General features: G+C 42.2%; 1 protein-coding gene across 1 annotated transcript in view; it reads left to right on the top strand.

The window, feature by feature from the left end:
• Positions 1-7,099: 7,099 nt before the first annotated feature.
• The window catches only part of LOC129834265 (tetraspanin-4-like), a 124,466-nt gene continuing 111,045 nt past the window's right edge, over positions 7,100-20,520 (top strand). The window contains exon 1 of the mRNA XM_055899106.1: positions 7,100-7,442. The gene's annotated coding sequence lies outside the window, so the exon portion shown is untranslated. The remainder of the gene's footprint in view (positions 7,443-20,520) is intronic.

Here is a 20,520-nt window from a genome sequence, read left to right as displayed (position 1 = left end):
TGGTATGACACAACAAAACAAAGCCTTATTTGTGGTCTGTTAGAAGATACAAAATCAAGTAATAGGGAGATTAAAACGAATTCAACAACTGTTGGTGCTCAACTTCAAACAGCTGTAAACATCAGGGATGCAAACTAGTCACCTTTTGGCGACTGTCACGATCGTGTGGGGGAGACGGACCAAAACGCAGCATGTGGAAAATAAGCCATCTTCTTTTTATTATGAAGAAGGAAAAACGAAACAAAACACTTACAAACTAACAAAACAATAAACGACCGTGAAGCTATAAACGTAGTGCACACACACAGGCTACAAACGTTCACCATAGACAATTCCCCACACCAAACTAAAGCCTATGGCTACCCTAAATATGGCTCCCAATCAGAGACAACAGAAACCAGCTGTCTCTAATTGGGAACCCATTCAGGCAACCATAGACTTTCCTAGACAACTACACACAACATAGACACAGCTAGACAACTATACTAAACATAAACCCAACTACTCTAAATAAACCCCCTAAACCTTACAATCACCCTGGACACTACAAAACCCACATGAATACCCATGTCACACCCTGACCTAACTAAAAATAATAAAGAAAACAAAGAATACTAAGGCCAGGGCGTGACAGCGACCTACGTGATTCGTGTAGATCCGATGAGAAAAGTTTTTTTGGGGGGGGCTTTGGATCACTATTGGCTGTAAGCGAACGAGTGATGCACTTTTGGAGCAATACTGGCTGTATCCAAGGCTCAGCCAATCGTTCACATAACAACAGAATGCAGCATGTGACTGAAGAGAGGAGATAACCGATTTGCTACAGTAGTTACAGCATCAATGCACGCTCTTGAAAGACAGCAGAGAGTGGAAAGGCAGTTTTCCAGTTACAGCTGCGCGTCCCCAGAACAATAGTGAAGAGGTAAGTGAGAAGCGGAGATGAGGGTGAGAAGGTGATGAAGCGTACTTCATGAGCTGTAACCAAAAAACAGCAGGCATTTGGAAAGTTTGAGGCAAGGGAGAAAGTATGGTAGAACAAGTATTGTTAGCATTGTTAAGAAAAACATGTCACAAATGAAGAATTTTAAAAGTAAGTGTTTATAATACCTCTTGTGGCTAAACAATGCAAGAAAAAAGAAGCTACTCCACCTGCAAGATTGTCAAAAAGATTGGATTCGAAAAGGATACAAGAGGCAAATGATACAGAGGAGATGATGGTTAACAAGATCGGTTTGAAATATCTGGTCGTTGATGCAGGAACCGTATGGTCTCTGCATGCTGAAGAGACCATCTCTATCGAAACAGATGAAACAGTCAAGCTTGGCCAGGATAATGGACCCACTGACTTCTGCTTAAAGGTATTGGGACTGGTTCCGAAAAGAAATTTGAACAAATCCTCGCTGAATAAGGATCAGACATCCTACCATTGATAGTTGAGAAACATGTTGCCTTTAGTTCCACTGAAAAGACAATGATGTCCCTTGTAAGTCAGCTATCCTGCGGCTTACATTTGATTGATGGCTTAGTTCACCAGGCAAAAACGACTCTTGTAATTTGGGAAAATATGATTTTAGGAGATAAAGAAGTAGGAGTCCATAGCTCCCCTAACATTGGGACAACAGAGTTTGGAACAGTCTGGAACAGTGTGTTTAGTGAATTATGTGTGTGATGCTGTGCAAGAGTTTGAATGGGCAGAGGACGGTCAGCTTGTTGCGGTCTAAACCTTTTTGAACAGCAAAAGAGAATTTGATGAAGTTCCTTTGTCTCTATCCATTGGACACAGAATTGATGGTCTGTTTCATAATTATGCTAGGTGTAGGAAGAACATGCTTTAATTTGCAAAAGATGAGAGAGCTTCATTCACTTTGAAAACTATTCATTGTTTCAAATAAGTAGCTATTTTGTTTATTGAGGTTTTATTTTTTTTTAATTACCATGACTATGCATTCTGTCTTTCTGCAGGCTGAATTCCAGGTTTGTGATGTCCACCATGAGAAATTCTTATTGAAGTTGAACCAGTGACTGTGAGTACTGTATATTAGAGGTCTTCTCACATCCCGAAATTAAAATCGGAACCGAATTAGATCTGTGAAATTCCGATCAGACACCTGGGCAGGACCCACATTTTTTTTGCGTTAAAATCAAAACCCCATCCGATTCAGGACCAGATCCGACTCAAAATATATCCGAGATGAGGGAGAATTGGATCCAAATCGGGTCAGGTCTGTATCAGGTATACCCATAGGTATCCGAAAGATACTTCTTTTTAAAAATGCAGTGCTTTATTGCCGCGCAACCCAGCAGAATTGTCTAGACTTGTCTGCCAGGCAGTGAACATCAATGTTTCACATGCATTTTCTGTTGTAGGCTAAACTCTAAAAGTCTAAAATAATGCAGCTTAATATTTTCATGAATGACATCCCTAATTTAAAATGTCAACACAATTTCTAGTGAAGGGGTGTGTGGCGAAGACTCACTAGTAGGCTGCATCTCTCTAGAATGTGCTCTCTGTCTCCCTCTAACAAGCTGAGTACACCGCTCGCGTCGAGTGCGCGAGTGTTGCAAAATACATTTTTACATTTATATTATTCAATTATTGCACCCATACTGCCAACGTGCGTCTGCGTTGCCAAGCGTTAAAATAGAAGTCAGTTCTATTTGTGATGAAGATCGCGCTGCAAGTCCTGCCTCTCCCATCTCCTCATCTCCGCAAGTCACAACTTCACAGGAGAGTTTTTTTAAATTATAATGTTTTATAAAAATGTGTTATTGGGCAGAAATGCCTTCTGGAACATGTGAACTTTCATGTGCCTTAATAACAAACTTGTATGCCATCTGTAAATATGAATAAAATTGTTAAATTACGAGCCTTGTTGATTAAGCCACAGAACAAGAGGCAACCTTCCCACTATCCTTGATTGGCTGAGATAATGAGTAGGCTGGACATGCCGAGAGAGAAGTTTTTTTGCCTGGTGAGAGACAAATGATGTGTTGTGCACTGAAGTCCACAAGAAAAGTGAAAAGGTGAGAGGAGGAGAGCACGTAGATAGTTGTGAGAAGGAATTAAATATACAACGAGGAAAGTGATCATGCTGTTTTTATGTGGCTGCTATGAAAATGAACTGTGTTTGCGTGTGATCAGGGGTGTATTCATTTCACCGATTATGTTGATAAACCTTTCTTAAACAGAAGCAAATTCATAGTTGCCATGGGAAGCCAGGCTTCCACCCAAAATTTCCCAATAAAAAAATTTATATATTAAAAATATGATCTTTCGTCTCTCTGTTTCAGAATTTTTCTTCAATTTTTACAAGAGGCTGAATGTATCTCACAGGAGAAGGCATATAAGCGAGCGAAACAGCGACCTCTGTCTCTACGTGTAGGCCATGTATCTGATGCTGTCTGGTCCAAACGAGTATGACATTGTTGCCGCCGGTGACATTGAAGGCAAGAGAAGCCAGCGAGCATCTGGTGTCCCTTGACAAAAAAAAAGTATACAATTAGCCATTCAGCTTTGAGCTAAACTAAGGAAGCACAATTGTGAATGGTCCTGGAGCACCAAAAGAAAAGTGACAAGTGAAGCTAGCTGGAATCCAATCAAATCCCATTGAGAACATACATAATTTACAGAAAAACTTGAATTGTTGCATCTCGTTGTGTTTTTGTCCTCCGAGGGCTAGATAGCCAGCTAGCTAAAATTGTCCTTTTCCAAAATTAGCCATGGATTGAAATAGGGATTTGGATTTGTGGTTTTACTTAATTCTCCATACTGGCCAATGATTATGATGCCGATTCTGATCCAACCATTAATTCATACATTGCTGTGCCCCTGGCTTGAGAGGATGGAAGTTCAATATGTAGCTAGATGTAGAAGGCTAGTGTTAACTTGCTGACTTTGCCCATGAATGGAAGTTAGGCTAGCGAGCATGCATTTTAGCCCGGTAGCCTAGGACAACAAAAAATAAAAGTGTGTACTGTATGACAGTTTCGTCAACATGAAAGAGAGGAGGATGGCATTGGCTTTTCTCTACAAGTAGGGTGAGTCAACATGTTTTCTTCTTGCATAAACGCGCATACACTCATGCATACACGCATACACACACACACAGAAATCAGAACCATGGACAGCCACACCATATTTAGCTTACGTTGATTGGACTAAATTGTTTTTGGTATCTTTTAGTTGTCACTGTATTAGACTAAGCGTAGGTGATTTGATGATGTTGAAATGGTGCTGGAATAGTGGAGGCAGCTCCTGTTTTCTTTGTGGCTTGCTGTAACTCTCTGTGGTTCAAAATCAATAGTTGTTTAGTGGTCCGAAAATGTCAAAAACATGAACTTGCTTGACCATGCTGTAGGTCATGTACCTGTCTGTTACTGTACATGCAATATGCTTTGTGGACTTCACTGGAAAGAGGTTGTCTTATCCAGTGTCCTGTGGGAATTTAAGTATGCTCTCTCTAATTCTCTCCTTCTCTCTTTCTTTCTCTCTCTCGGAGGACCTGAGCCCTAGGACTATACGTCAGGACTACCGGGCATGATGACTCCTTGCTGTCCCCAGTCCACCTGGCCTTGCTGCTGTCCCAGTTTCAACTGTTCTGTCTGCAGTTATGGAACCCCTACCTGTCCCAGACCTGCTGTTTTCAACTCTTAATGATCGGCTATGAAAAGCCAACTGACATTTATTCCTGATTATTATTTGACCATGCTTGTCATTTATGAACATTTTGAACATCTTGGCTCTCTCTAATTCTCTCCTTCTCTCTTTCTTTCTCTCTCTCGTAGGAACTGAGCCCTAGGACCATACGTCAGGACTACCGGGCATGATGACTCCTTGCTGTCCCCAGTCCACCTGGCCTTGCTGCTGTCCCAGTTTCAACTGTTCTGCCCGCGGTTATGGAACCCCTACCTGTCCCAGACCTGCTGTTTTCAACTCTTAATTATCGGCTATGAAAAGCCAACTGACATTTATTCCTGATTATTATTTGACCATGCTTGTCATTTATGAACATTTTGAACATCTTGGCCATGTTCTGTTATAATCTCCACCTGGCACAGCCAGAAGAAGACTGGCCACCCTCATAGCCTGGTTCCTCTCTAGGTTTCTTCCTAGGTTTTGGCCTTTCTAGGGAGTTTTTCCTAGCCACCGTGCTTCTACACCTGCATTGCTTGCTGTTTGGGGTTTTAGGCTGGGTTTCTGTACAGCACTTCGAGATATTAGCTGATGTACGAAGGGCTATATAAAATAAACTTGATTGATTGATTGTTATCTGGTCTTGTGATAAAACAAAGGTGTGGTATAAGAATTTATTCTGCCACTGTGTCTTCTTATTGTCTCTGCTTTAGGCCTATATATCACGGTCGCAAGGTATATGAATTAACAGGTTATAGAGCAAACAACACAATTATCACATCACATAGGTTGTAATATGAGGGGCTTGACTTCCCCAGTGATGTTATCCACGCACCTCTACTGCCAATAGAAACTCTCATTTGTGACTGAATGATTGCAACCTAAATCAGCTAGATGCAGGCAAGAGTGTGCAAGGTGGTATTGAATGTGTCACTGTCTGTCACTTTGATGACTCAAAATTCTTTCGACCTGTCTACCAACGTTGTAAACTTTCATTCATGGGCTAGGTTGTAGCAACCTCATGATGGGTACAGGGAACATGTAGTAGCCTAAACCTATCGATGTTACATTGAGCTGGGCAAATGAATGACAGTCATCCAATATCCTGTAATAGAAATAAGCTAAAAAAAAAAATGAAAAAAAAATCATCCTCCCTCATTTTAAACGGCACCAACCACCACTGAGGTGATTTGCATTGTGGCCAATGTAATGGGTGGAGTAAAAGGCCAGCAACACTCCGTATTATTACTGAAATGAAACCATATATAGATTCTACAAACCCTACTAAGTATTCCCCACCCCACTTTTTTACATCGGCACAAAGAATAGTTTTCCATGTACAGTGCTATATTTGTACCATATACTGTACAGGCACCTCATTTGACCACAGTAAAAGCCCAGCAACACTTCCTATGACCTAGTTTTTTGTTCAAACTCATCTGATTTGTATTCTAGGGACTCTAGTGAGTAGGCTGGACCCGGGTTTTATAGACACACAATCTATTGTTTTTCCTGTACAGAGCAATTTGTTTGTGCAATACAACAAATATACAGTAAGACTTTTCATAAACATTACATTTCAAAATCGCATCCTTTAACAACAGCACCAGGAAATAAACAAGAATCGTACAATGCAAATAATGATTTATTAAAAAAAATATATGAATTGCATATTTTTTTTACCAGTAGGCTTTTATTATGCCATGATCACACCTACACTGTTATGCACAAAATGCTACACAGCATATCTGGTTATGTGTGCAACAAAAGTTCATCTGATTTGTATTCTAGGGACTCAACTTCTGCTACCATTTCTGTCAAACCGTCTACTCATACTTTGACACATACGGTTTGATGCATAATGTGCACCACACCGAAAGCACTGGAACTGCCTCTGCAACGCAATGCTGCAAGGCAAACTCAGTGTTTCATTTGGAAATTAATGTAATTCTGGTGTACCCAAATGTTCCCCTGTCGGTGTGTTCGAAGCGTTATGCCTTGATCACACCGATAGAGAATGCACAAAATAGTATGCAGCATATCTGATATGTGTGCAACAAAAGTTCAACATTCACCTTCTGCTACCATTTCGGTCTTCACATACAGTTTGACACATATGTTCGATAAATCCAACGTATGCACCACAGGGAACGCATTGCAACTGCCTATGCAAAGAAATGATGCAAGGCAAACGCAGAGTTCCATCAGAAATGAATGTATTTCTGGTGTATACAAAATGCAAACCCTGTCGGTGTGATCGAGGCGTAAGGGGGATACGGGTGTGTTCATACAGGAACCAATGTAGTGCACTAGGTGTGGCGTTCATGCAGGAACCAATGGGATGCTATAGCATACACATAGCGTTTACAGCGTACTTTTATTTTTGAGGCTAAATCCGAAAACCGGAAGTATTAATGGTGATCCAGCTAGTGTTGCTACCATGACGTTAATTAACACTTCCTGGAACTGCGTCTAGGACCACAGCGTAAAACAGGGAAACAGAAATGGTGTTACTGACACCTTTTGTACTGGAGAAGGAGTGCATTTAAACTGATTGAAATGTAGCCTATCATCACCATTGCGGAGCTCCATAAACGTGTTCGCCCAACGGGAATTCAAATGTGTAGGCTACTATTTCTACAGTACTGATATATTTTAAAGCGGTTCTGGTTTTACAACGGGAACCTCACGCACAAAAGAGACACATCTAGAGAGAGAGAGAGGGAGAGGGAGAGAGAGAGAGACTGAAAGTTAGGCTACTCACCGAGTATCCAACAGGGAGGACCGTTATTGACGAGAAAAGATAGAGGTAAGCCTACATTTCCCTGGCAATATTGATATTTTCAGCCAATTCCCAGATTACAGACCTAGCTAACATACTAATTGATGCTAATGTGCTGGGCAAGCTATGTTAATTTGATATTTTCTGACACACACACAGATAATAACTATTTAATATTATGACTGCAACTTTAATACTTTTGGGAAGGGTTTTGGATACATGGTCATGGCAACAAGCAATTTCTTATCATCATGTCAACATCTTCAAAATCACACCAATATCCCTTAGGAGAGTTAGCATTATGGTGGTGTTTTTCCTTCACATAGGCTACTTAGGGCTACTAATTTACTAAGTCAATATTTATCCAATCCCATAGCAACCACGTGATGATTCAAATTTATCTCATGTTTTTTTTTTCTTCAAATCAAAATCAAATCACATTTTAGTTGTCACATGTGCTGAATACAACAAGTGTAGACCTTACAGTAAAATGCTTACTTTACAAGCCGTTAACCAACAATGCAGTTTTAAGAAAATGTTTAGCAGAAAGAAAAAGAACACAATAAAATTACAATAATGAGGCTATAATATACAGTGGGTACCTGTGGAGTGAGGAACAAGAACGGGTGTCAGAGAGAAACTTTCCCCTGGTTCCAGATGAAAGACAGAAATAAACTTTCCCTAGAGAACAACATTTCAGAATTCCAAGCATTCCTGGAGCTGTTCCCTCCCTTGTATTGGCTTTCCTTCTTTTGGAAGAGGAACATTGAGCATCACTGACTGCCCAACTCATACCCACAGATAAAGGCAGGCTGATCAGCCCTACAGTACAATTTCATCATAGGACAAGAATACTTTATGTGGTCTTACAGGCTGGTATAGGAACTTAGGATTTTTTCTATTACAAATGTGTTAACTTCAATTTTCAGTGCATTCGGTAAGTATTCAGACCCCTTGACTTTTTTCCACATCTTGTTACGTTGCAGCCTTATTCTAAAATGTATTTAAAATAAATAAAAAATCCTCATCAATCTACACACAATACCCCATAATGACAAAGTGAAAACAGATTTTTAGAAACGTTTTCAAATGTATGAAAAATGAAAAACAAAAATACCTTATTTACATAAGTATTCAGACCATTTGCTATGAGACTAAATTGAGCTCAGGTGCATCCTGTTCCCATTGATCACCCTTGAGATGTTCCTACAACTTGATTGGAGTCCACCTGTGGTAAATTCAATTGATTGATTTGTTTAGTGTCATTTGGAAAGGCACACACCTGTTTATATAAGGTCCCACAGTTGACAGTGCATGTCAGAGCAAAAACCAATCCATGAGGTGGAAGGAATTGTCCATAGAGCTCTGAGACAGGATTTTGTTGAGGCACAGATCTGCAGCATTGAAGGTCCCGAAGAACACAGTGGCCTCCATCATTTTTAAATGGAAGAAGTTTGGAACCACCAAGACTCGTTCTAGAGTTGGCCGTCTGTCAAACTGAGCAATCGGGGGAGAAGGGCCTTGGTCAGGGAGGTGACCAAGAACCCGATGGTCACTCTGACAGAGCTCCAGAGTTCCTCTGTGGAGATGGGAGAACCTTCCAGTAGAACTGGAAGCAGTAGAACTGCAGCACTCCACCAATCAGGCCTTTATGATGGCCAGACTGAAGCCACTCCTCAGTAAAAGGCACATGGCAGCCCGCTTTGAATGCCAAGCGTCACGTTTGGAGGAAACCTGGCACCATCCCTACAGTGAAGCATAGAGGTGGCAGCATCATGCTGTGGGCATGTTTTTCAGCGGCAGGGACTGGGAGACTAGGCAGAATTGAGGGAAAGATGAAAGGAGCAAAGTACAGAAAGTTCCTTGATGACAACCTTCTCCAGAGCACTCAGGACCTCAGACAACAGGACAATGACCCTAATCACACAGCCAACACACCGCTTTACGACAAGTCTCTGAGTGGCCCAGCCAGGACTTAAAGCTGATTGAACATCTCTGGAGTGACCTGAAAATAGCTGTGCAGCGACGCTCCCCATCCAATCTGACAGAGCTTGAGACGATCTGCAGAGAAGATTGGGAAAAACTCCCTACATACAGGTGTGCCAAGCTTGTAGATCGTCTCAAGCTCTGTCAGGTTGGATGGGGAGCGTCGCTGCACAGCTATTTTCAGGTCACTCCAGAGATGTTCAATCAGGTTTAAGTCCTAGAAGACTGTAATCATTGCCAACAACAGTACAAAAATGTCTAAAAACAGTTTTTTTGCTTTGTCATTATGGGGTATTGTGTGTAGATTGATGAGGGGGAAAAAACTATTTAATCCATTTTAGAATAAGTCGGTAATGTAACAAAATGTCTAAAAAGTCAAGGGATCTGAATACTTTCCAAATGCACTGTATGTTTTGACCAACCAACTGAAGACCATCAAAGTGACTTGTCATTCAAATCAATGAAATTCTTGTTGATGTTGTATATTGCAGCAATATGCTGAAGAATGTGTTGGGTGTTATGGCAACGCTGAGCTTAGTAAACGTAGTGAGAGCACAGACACAGCCTCCTCCGCATGCGCTCCCACGCTTCAACAGGCCAACGCGGGTGAACTGATGAACTCTGACTACTCAGTTGGCTGTAGCCCGCTGTTTACGTTGACTTGCACCGAGAGCAAATGGAAGAGGCATACCCCAAGTTTGGGCTTTTATATTTAGCCGTGTTTTTCCTGTTGTGTTCACTAACAAGGCCAAGTTTTTGAAAAGTATTTGAAAATCAGTTTTAACAGGAACGATAAAAAAGAGGGGATGGAGAAAGCAGAGGGAGGGTTTACGTTTTACTCCTGCAGCTGGTGGTTTTTATTGTCCCTGAGAGTTTTGTGTGCGACTTGTGGCTCCCTCTTGGTGTGCCAACATTCGGGTTGGGATAATTATCACAAACACTGGCTCCACTGAGAGTGGACAAGCCAACCCAACTCTGTATAGTAGGAGTGTGTGTGTGTGTGTGTGTGTGTGTGTGTGTGTGTGTGTGTGTGTGTGTGTGTGTGTGTGTGTGTGTGTGTGTGTGTGTAAAAGAGAGGGAGAAAGAGAAATAGAAGGTTTTAATAAATACATGTTTTGTATCATCAATTGCACACGAGGTCCAACCGAAACTTGACTTCTGCTTTCAAGCCAACCCCTCTGAATTGGAGAGGTGCGAGGGGGCTTCCACATTGGGCGCCCAGGGAGCTGTTGTTGTGGGGGGGTTAACTGCCTTGCTCAAGAGTAGAACGACAGATGTTTCACCTTGGGGATTCGAACTAGCAACCTTTTGGTTACTGGCCCAACATTCTAACCACTAGGCTCAAGTTTGTAGAGCGTTTGTCTGTGTGCATACATGTGTGGGTGGGTGTGCGTGTGTGGTAAAAGCACGTGTAGTGAGTGTGTGTGTATTCCTGGACAATGCACAGAGAGGCCCTTTTAAGTGGAAAGAAAGATTTGTACATACAGGTGCTGCCTTCTAAAGGGAAAATATAAAGGGAGAGAGAGGGAGATGTACAACTAGCACTAGACAGGCACTGTACTGCATACATACACTTCACAGAATGTACCATTGTGCCTCTTGTCAGGTTGGTTGTGAGATCAGATGCCGATGTGATCAAGGCCACGTTGGACCTATTTTGAAGTGTGTTTTGTTTGTTTCCTATTGTGTGGGAGGAGAGTGCTGACGTGAAGTGGAGTGAAAAACCAAATGCCTCCACCACACACTCTTCCTCCCTCTCAGTCTCACCAACACACCCTTTGCACGACAATAAACATTTGGGCAACAATAGCAACATCTGTCTCTTGCTCTGTCTCTCGTCTTTCACGCTCTGTCTCTCTGTCTCTCTCTCGTTTTCAAGTATATTTATTTTGTATTTCAGCGAGACTACGTTGATTTACTCTGTACGGCATTTCAAACTGTTGTCCAGAATGTCACGAATGAATGGTTGTTTGCCAATCATTCTGTGGGAAGTTCCCTCAAAATGAGTACACTTTGCAAAAGAAGGCTCATTAATATTTTGATGGTTTTACATGGGGCTATTTAGACCTCTGGAGAGTGACAGGGTATCAAGAGCTTATCTTGATACCCTGTAATCTGGCACAGTAGTGAGATTGAGTGCTTGTCAAGATGGCGGCTTCATTCAGTCCACAACTCAATAGTCCGATGGTGAAACTCTGTCACACATGAATGTGTAATCAGCTGACTGAGGAGCCTTCTTGTATATCTGATCGGTTTGATAAGGTGGTATTGTGTATGCCTGGTGTATACTGTGATAATGCTCTTGTGCTATATTGTATAGCGCCTTTCAATGAGCTAAAATCTCTTTACTGTATGACATGAAGTATTATAACACAAACAAATGTTTAACACGCGCTGTTGTGAATTTGGGGGATAGAGCCAGGAGCTGGACTTGAACCAGGGACCTCATGCATGTCTAGCACAATCCACAAGCACTTTGTTGAAGAGCCCGCTCTTGATAGTCAGCAGGCCGCAGAGTGCTGTATTTAGCGACATGGTTGCTGCATTATCTATCTATTGCAAATAAGTCCTTTTTAAAGACTCATTTTCCACTCCCCTTTTCACCTCATCCTCCCCGCTGCTCTCCTCCAGTTTGCAAATATTATAAATACAGCTGAAGTGTCACAGTGCAGCTAATATGACACTTCCTCATTGAACAAATATCCATTTCAGTTCAGGGTGTTTGTTGTAATTATATCCTCAATTAGCTCCCAGTGTCTGTCGCACGTCGTTAGCATATAAGCATATTATACTGAACAAAAATATAAACACAACATGCAACAATTTCAAAGATTTTACTGAGTTACAGTCCATATAAGGGAATCAGTCAATTGAAATAAATTCATTAGGCCCTCATCTATGGATTTCACATGACTGGGCAGGGGCGCAGCCATGGGTGGGCCTGGGAGGGTATAGGCCCAACCACTTGGTAGCCAGGCCCAGCCAATCAGAATTGCGTTTTTTGTAGAAGCACCATTTAGGCGATTACAGCTTTGAGTCATTATGGGTATGTCTGTATCAGCTTTGCACATCTGGATTGGGGGATTTTCTCCCATATTTCCATGCAAATTTTCTTAAGATCTGTTAAATTAAGTGGGGAGCTGCGGTGAACAGCAATCTTCAAGTCTTTCCACAGATTTTCAATGGGATTCAAGTCTGGGCTTTGGCTGGGCCAATCAAGGGATTTCACATTCTTGTTTTGAAGTCATGCCAGTGTTGCTTTGGCTGTATGCTTGGGGTCATTGTCCTGTTGGAACACAAATCTTTGCCTCAATCTAAGGTCGTTTGCACTTCTTATCAAGGATTTGCTTGTATTTGGCGCCATTCATTGTTCCCTCTATCCTTACCAGTCTCACAGTCCCTGCCGCTGAAAAGCATCCCCATAACATGATGCTACCACCACCATGCTTCACGGTAGGGACGGAGTTAGACGGGTGATGAGCTGTGCCTGGTTTTCTCCAGACATAGCGCTTTGCATTCAGGCTAAAGAGTTACATTTTTGTCTTATCAGACCACAGAGTATTTTGCCTTATGCTCTCAGAGGCCTTATCCTCTCAGAGGACTTGACTTTTTGCAAACTCTAGGTATGCTGTCATGTGCCTTTTTCTCAGGAGTGGCTTCCGTATGGCCACTCTCCCATAAAGCCCAGATTGGTGAAGTGCTGTAGAGACTTGTCCGTCTGGCAGGTTCTCCATATCAGCCAAGGAACTCTGTTGTTCTGGCAGAGTGGTCATTGGGTTATTGGTCACCTCCCTGACCAAGGTCCTTTTTGGTTGGATGGCCAGCTCTAGTCAGAGTCTGGGTAGATCCATACTTTTTCCATTGCCCAATGACAGAGACCACTGTGCTCTTGGAAACTTTCAACACTAGACATTTGTTTTATACCCTTACCCAGATATATGCCTCATCTCAGAACTCTACAGACAGTTCCTTGAACTTCATGGTATAGTTTCTGCTCTGACATGCACTGTCAACTGTGGGACCCTATAGACAGGCGTGTTTCTTTCTAAATCATGTACAAACAATTGAATTGGCCACAAGTGGACTCCTACCAAGTTGTAGTGACATCTCAAGGATGAGCAAAGGAAATTGGATGCACCTGAGCTCAATTTGGAGTGTCACAGCAAGGGGGTGTGAATACTTATGTAAATGAGATCTGTCATCTGGGTCTGAATTGCAAATGGCCCAGGCACACAAGGAAGACACAACGGACAATTCCCAGGGATCAGTCAGCCCTTCCCCCCTCAAAGGGGCCAAATTATATATCTCTCTCTACAGTATCCAGAGGACCGATTTAATGTGATATAATAATCCTACAGCAGACATGTCTTGTATCTATCTAAACTTGTCCTCTGAGGATAACTTTTATGCCATCCTATACGGATGTAGGATGTCTATGGTAACTTGTATCTGTACCGGTGGAACTCTAAATGACTCTATACAAAGGGATTTTATTGTCTTCTCAGGAATTCTGTCTTATTTACGTTGGTCTCATCCCCCCCACACAAGCCTTTATATGCTGTGACACCCTGTGGAGATTGGGCCTGGGTGTTCAGGTTACTGTAAACTTGGTATCGTTTGATTGGCCTTCAGATGTTATAAGTCGTTTGACCTTCAGATGTTATAAATGGAGTGAAACACCATTGTTCTGTCTCTTATACTATATCTAGTCCACGGAGGAAGGTTGTATGATCAATTCTAATTTCCTAGGCCTCTGGCCTAGTGGGCATCTCTTTGTTCATGCTTTGTCTTGTCAGTTAACCTTAGGATCTACAGTGCATTCGGAAAGTGTTCAGACCCCTTGACTTTTCCCACAAGTTGTTATCTTACAGCCTTTTTCTAAAATCGATTAAATAAAAAAAATCCTCATCAATCTACACACTCTACCCCATAATGACAAAGCGAAAACAGGTTTTTATCAATTTTTTCAAATGTATAAAAAATAAATACCTTATTTACATAAGCATTCAGACCTTTTGCTATTAGACTCAAAATTAAGCTCAGGTGCGTTTCTGTTTCCGTTGATCATCCGTAAGATGTTTCAACAACTTGATTAGAGTCCACCTGTGGTAAATTCAATTGATTGGATATGATTTGGAAAGGCACACACATGTCTATATGATCCCACAATTGACAGTGCATGTCAGAGAAAAAAGTCATGAGGTTGAAGGAATTGTCCATAGAGCTCCGAGACAGGATTGTGTCGAGGCACAGATCTGGGGAAGGGAACCAAAAAATGTATGCAGCATTGAAGGTTCCCAAGAACACAGTGGCCTCTATCATTCTTAAATGGAAGAAGTTTGGAACCACCAAGACTCTTCTTATAGTTGGCTGTTCGGCCAACCTGAGCAGTAGGGGTAGAAGGGCCTTGGTCAGGGAGGTGACCAATAACCCGATGGTCACTCTGACAGAGCTCCAGAGTTCCTCTGTGGAGATGGGAGAACCTTCCAGTAGAACAACCACCTCTTCAGCACTCCACCAATCAGGCCTTAATGGTAGAGTGGCCAGACGGAAGCCACTCCTCAGTAAAAGGCACTTGACAGCCCACTTGGAGTTTGCCAAAAGGCACCTAAATGACTCTCAGACCATGAGAAATAAGATTCTCTGTCTGTCAACTCTTTTGCCTGAATGTCAAGCTTCACGTCTGGAGGAAACCTGGCACCATCCCTACGGTGAAGCATGGTGATGGCAGCATCATGCTGTGGAGATGTTTTTCAGCGGAAGGGACTGGGAGACTAGTCAGAATCGAGGGAAAGATGAACGGAGCAAAGTACAGAAAGATCCTTGATGAAAACCCGCTCCAGAGCACTCAGGACATCAGACTGGGGAAAATGTTCACCTTCCAACAGGCCAATCACCCTAAGCACACAGCCAAGACAATGCAGGAGTGGCCTTGGAGGGAAGTCTCTGAATGTGTTTGAGTGGCCCAGCCAGAGCCCGGACTTGAACACGATCGAACATCTCTGGAGAGACCTGGAAGTAGCTGTGCAGCGACGCTCCCCATCCAACCTGACAGAGCTTGAGAGGATCTACAGAGAAGAATGGGAGATACTCACCAAATACAGGTGTGCCAAGCTTTTAGCGTCATACCCAAGAAGACTCGGGGCTGTAATCGCTGCCAAAGGTGCTTCAACAAAGTACTGAGTAAAGGGTCTGAATACTTGTATTTTTTTTTTAAACATTTTTTGCAAAAATGCCTGCAAGCCTGTTTCGCTTTGTCATTATGAGGTATTGTGTGTAGATTGATGAGGGGGAAAAAACAATTTAAATCCATTTTAGAATATGGCTGTAGCGTAACAAAATGTGGGAAAAGTGAAGGGGTCTGAATACTATCCAAATGCACTGTAAATGCCTATAATTATGTTTTGTTAATGTCAGTATTGCCTTAATGTAGCTTAGGCTTTATGCCTTGTATGTGAATCCATTCATTTTTGCAAAGTTAAAATACTTGCTTTGATATTCGTTTCTCATGACCATTCCTTGGTCTTAGTCAGCTAAACCTATAATACATGATTGCACATGGTTTTTCTAGAATGTTACATTTGGTCAGCTATTCAGTTTAATAGACTTTCTTGACATACACATTACATAGTCTTATCATTGAATTTTTTTAATTTTACCTTTATTTAACTAGGCAGGTCAGTTAATAAGAACAAATTCTTATTTACAATGACGGCCTAGGAACAGTGGGTTAACTGTCTTGTTCAGGGGCAGAACGACATATTTTTTACCTTGTCAGCTCGTAGGTCGCATGTGAGGTAAACAGTGCCTTCAGAAAGTATTCATACCCCTTGACTTATTCCACATTGTTGTTGTAACGACGTACGTCTGAGGAAGAAGGAGAGGACCAAGGTGCAGCGTGGTACGCGTTCATGACTTTTAATAACACTGAACACTAGAACAATAAAAATACAAAACGGAACAAACGAAACAGTCCTGTCTGGTGCAGACACAAAACAGAAAACAACTACCCACAACACACAGGTGGCAAAAGGATACCTAAGTATGGTTCTCAATCAGAGACAATGATAGACAGCTGCCTCTGATTGAGAACCACACCCGGCCAAACACACAGTAAAGAAAACATAGAACACAAAACAGAGTGCCCACCCCAACTCACGCCCTGACCATCCAAAATAGAGACATAAAAATGATCTCTAAGGTCAGGGCGTGACAGTTGTTTTACAGCCTCAATACAAAATGTATTAAATAGATTTTTTTCTCATCTATCTACACACAAAACTCCATAATGACAATGTGAAAAGATGTTTTTAGACATTTTTGCAAATGTGTTATATACAGTATATGCCAATTACCAGACACTCTTATCCAAAGTGACTTATAGTAGTGTGTGTCTACATTTTCACATGGGTGGGCCCAGTGGGAATCAAACCCACAATCGTAACTCAGCAAGTGCCATGCTTTTCCAACTGAGCCACACCAGACTCCATGCAGATCACCCATCATGGATTGGTGTTTCATCTTGCGAAGTTGCTAGATGGTGATTTGCTGTCTTCAGAGAGGTAAATAGAGATCCATTGTTGAACAAATAAGCACACTAAGACAACAAATCAATCAACCAAATGGAAACTTATGTAAATGTATTTGCTTCTATTAGTTTAAACCCTAACAAGGTCCTCCATTATATCATTAGCATGCATGGTCCGCCACACCACAGTCTACAGTGACTCGCTCTCTCATTGAGAAGTTCACAAGGTGCTGTTTTACTTGCTCAGCCCGGGGGTTTAGTTGCCATGGCAACAAATCTGTTGGAAATCGGGAAGAGTGTGTTGATGCTGAAGCTTCCCTTATCTTCTGCTTTCTTTCAAAAATACATTCTGGGTAAAGTTTGAGGCACGGTTCACACAGCCATAGATTTTCCTAGATCAAGTATTCCCTCTGTTTTTGAAAAAATTGTGAGCCTGATCAGAGTCCCAGTGCACAGTCTCTCATTCCTCCCCGTTCTCTCTCTTCTACTCTGTCTACCGCTTACTCTCAGTACCCCTCCTGCTCTCTCTGTCTGCCTTTCTCTCTCTCTCTAACTTTCAGTGTCTCTCTCTCTCGCTCTGCTATGTGTTATACAGTATATGTGTTCTCAATTGTTTTCAGAACATTTACAACATTAGCCTGATTCGATATTGTTAATCTGCAGTAGTTGACTGACTCTCATTGTTTTTTTGTGCAGTTGAATTACTCTTCCCGGTGTCTTTGGAGAGAGTGAAGATGCAATTAGGGATAATGACATGCCGGCTGTCAAGCGTTCCTATGCTAGGAGAGGGAGGCAGGGGACGTTATTTATGAAACAAACACATATTTTGTGCTCACTCTGGCATTGTTTACTTCCTGGGTGACAGTGGTGTTATGGCTACTTTGATTTAAAAGCTGAATGAGGCCACAAAGGACTTACTGCATCAGCAGGTTTGACACTGTTGGGATATAGTGTCACATTTCTGTGAACGTGCGGTGTTTAAATTGACCACCGGTGGGAAAGATAGTCAAACAGAAGTGTGTCTCACCGCATGTCAACATTGTCAAGAAACATGGTAGTGTGTGTGAATTAACTAGTCTGAGGGATTGTGTGTTTGGTAGTTATTTAGTGTTTTGCCCTTTTTATCATTACATCAACTACTGGAGTTGGTTCCCTCGTCCCACAATTACCCTCTCTGTCGATCTCATTCCCCAAACATAAATAGGTGTTCTACTAAACACTCCCCTTTTCTCACCTACTTTCATTTCCATATGTGCTCCAGTTTTCTTTCCTGCTATTTCTTTTCACCAGTCACCAGAACATTAGCATAAGTCAGATAGATATGCAGAAAAAAGAAAAAAAATACACCGACCTGAGACAAATAAGCCAATTGGAACGTATTAAGTATTATGACTATCAACATTCTGTTCTAGCAAATTGTCTGCCGATTTAAATAAGTTGTCAATCCTCCCCACCTCTCCCAGCCACCACTGTTGTGTAGGCCTACTGTTTAACATCTTTGGTTTGGAGTCATGTTGGACAGCTATGTCCTGGGAAATGTTCTTGTTACTTTACAACCTCATGCTAATCACATTAGCCTACGTTAGCTCAACCGTCCCACGCGTTTATAAGTAACAAGAACATTTCCCAGGACATATACATATCTGATATGGGCAGAAAGCTTACATTATTGTTAATCTAACTGCACTGTCCAATTTACAGTAGCTATTGCAGTGAAATAATACCATGCTATTGTTTGAGGAGAGTGCACAGTTATGAACTTTAAAATGTATTAATAAACCAATTAGGCACATTTGGGCAGTCTTGATACAACATTTTGAACAGAAATGCAATGGTTCATTGGATCAGTCTTAAACTGTGCACATACACTACTGCCATCTAGTGGCCAAAATCTAAATTGCGCCTCACCTGAAATTACATTTCGTCCTTTCTCTTGTATTTCAAAGATGATAGAGAAAAAAAACACCAAAAAACCCACATTTTTTTCTTTGTAAACTCAGCAAAAAAAGAAACGTCCTCTCACTGTCAACTCCGTTTATTTTCAGCAAACTTAACATGTGTAAATATTTGAATGAACATAACAAGATTCAACTTAGACATAAACTGAACAAGTTCCAAAGGCATGTGACTAACAGAAATTGAATAATGTGTCCCTGAACAACGAGGGGGTCAAAATCTAAAGTAACAGTCAGTATCTGGTGTGGCCACCAGCTGCATTAAGTACTGCAGTGCATCTCCTTCACATGGACTGCACCAGATTTTCCAGTTCTTGCTGTGAGATGTTACCCCACTCTTCCACCAAGGCACCTGCAAGTTCCCGGACCTTTCTGGGGGGGAATGGCCCTAGCCCTCACCCTCCGGTCCAACAGGTCCCAGACGTGCTAAATGGGATTGAGATCCGGGCTCTTCGCTGGCCATGGCAGAACACTGACATTCCTGTTTTGCAGGAAATCACACACAGAACGAGCAGTATGGCTGGTGTCATTGTCATGCTGGAGGGTCATGTCAGGATGAGCCTGCAGGAAGGGTACCACATGAGGGGGGAGGATGTCTTCCCTGTAACGCACAGCGTTGAGATTGTCTGAAATGACAACAAGCTCAGTCCGATGATGCTGTGACACACCGCCCCAGATCATGATGGACCCTCCACCTCCAAATCGATCCAGAGTACAGGCCTCGGTGTAACGCTCATTCCTTCGACGATAAACGCGAATCCGACCATCACCCCTGGTGAGACAAAACCGCGACTCGTCAGTGAAGAGCACTTTTTGCCAGCCCTGTCTGGTCCAGTGATGGTGGGCTTCTGCCCATAGGTGACGTTGCCGGTGATGTCTGGTGAGGCCCTGCCTTACAACAGGCCTACAAGCCCTCAGTCCAGCCTCTCTCAGCCTATTCCGGACCTTCTGAGCACTGATGGAAGGAATGTGCGTTTTTGGTGTAATTCGGGCAGTTGTTGTTGCCATCCTGTACCTGTCCCGCAGGTGTGATGTTCGGATGTGCTGATCCTGTGCAGGTGTTGTTACACGTGGTCTGCCACTGCGAGGACGATCAGCTGTCCGCCCTGTCTCCCTGTAGCGCTGTCTTACACGGAACCCAAACCGGCTGCGCGCCTGCGCCATTGTGCATAAATGGATTTTGTCCCCCCACACCAAACGCGTTCACAACACGCAGGTTAAAATATCAAAACAAACTCTGAACCAATTACATTAATTTGGGGACAGGTCGAAAAGCATTAAACATTTATGGCAATTTAGCTAGGTAGCTTGCACTTGCTGGCTAATTTGTACTATTTAGCTAGCTTGCTGTTACTAGCTAATTTGTCCTGGGATATAAACATTGAGTTGTTATTTTACCTGAAATGCACAAGGTCCTCTACTCCGACAATTAATCCACACACAAAATGGTCAACTGAATCGTTTCTAGTCATCTCTCCTCCTTCCAGGCTTTTTCTTCTCTTGACTTTATATTGCGATTGGCAACTTTCATAAATTAGGTGCATTACCGCCACTGACCTCGTTCATCTTTCAGTCACCCATGTGGGTATAACCAATGAGGAGATGGCACGTGGGTACCTGCTTCTATAAACCAATG

Source organism: Salvelinus fontinalis, chromosome 35 (genome assembly GCF_029448725.1).
Source record: "Salvelinus fontinalis isolate EN_2023a chromosome 35, ASM2944872v1, whole genome shotgun sequence".
NCBI lineage: Eukaryota > Metazoa > Chordata > Actinopteri > Salmoniformes > Salmonidae > Salvelinus > Salvelinus fontinalis.
The sequence above is the reverse complement of the archived record's forward strand: the minus strand, read 5'-3'. Positions and strand labels throughout refer to the sequence as shown.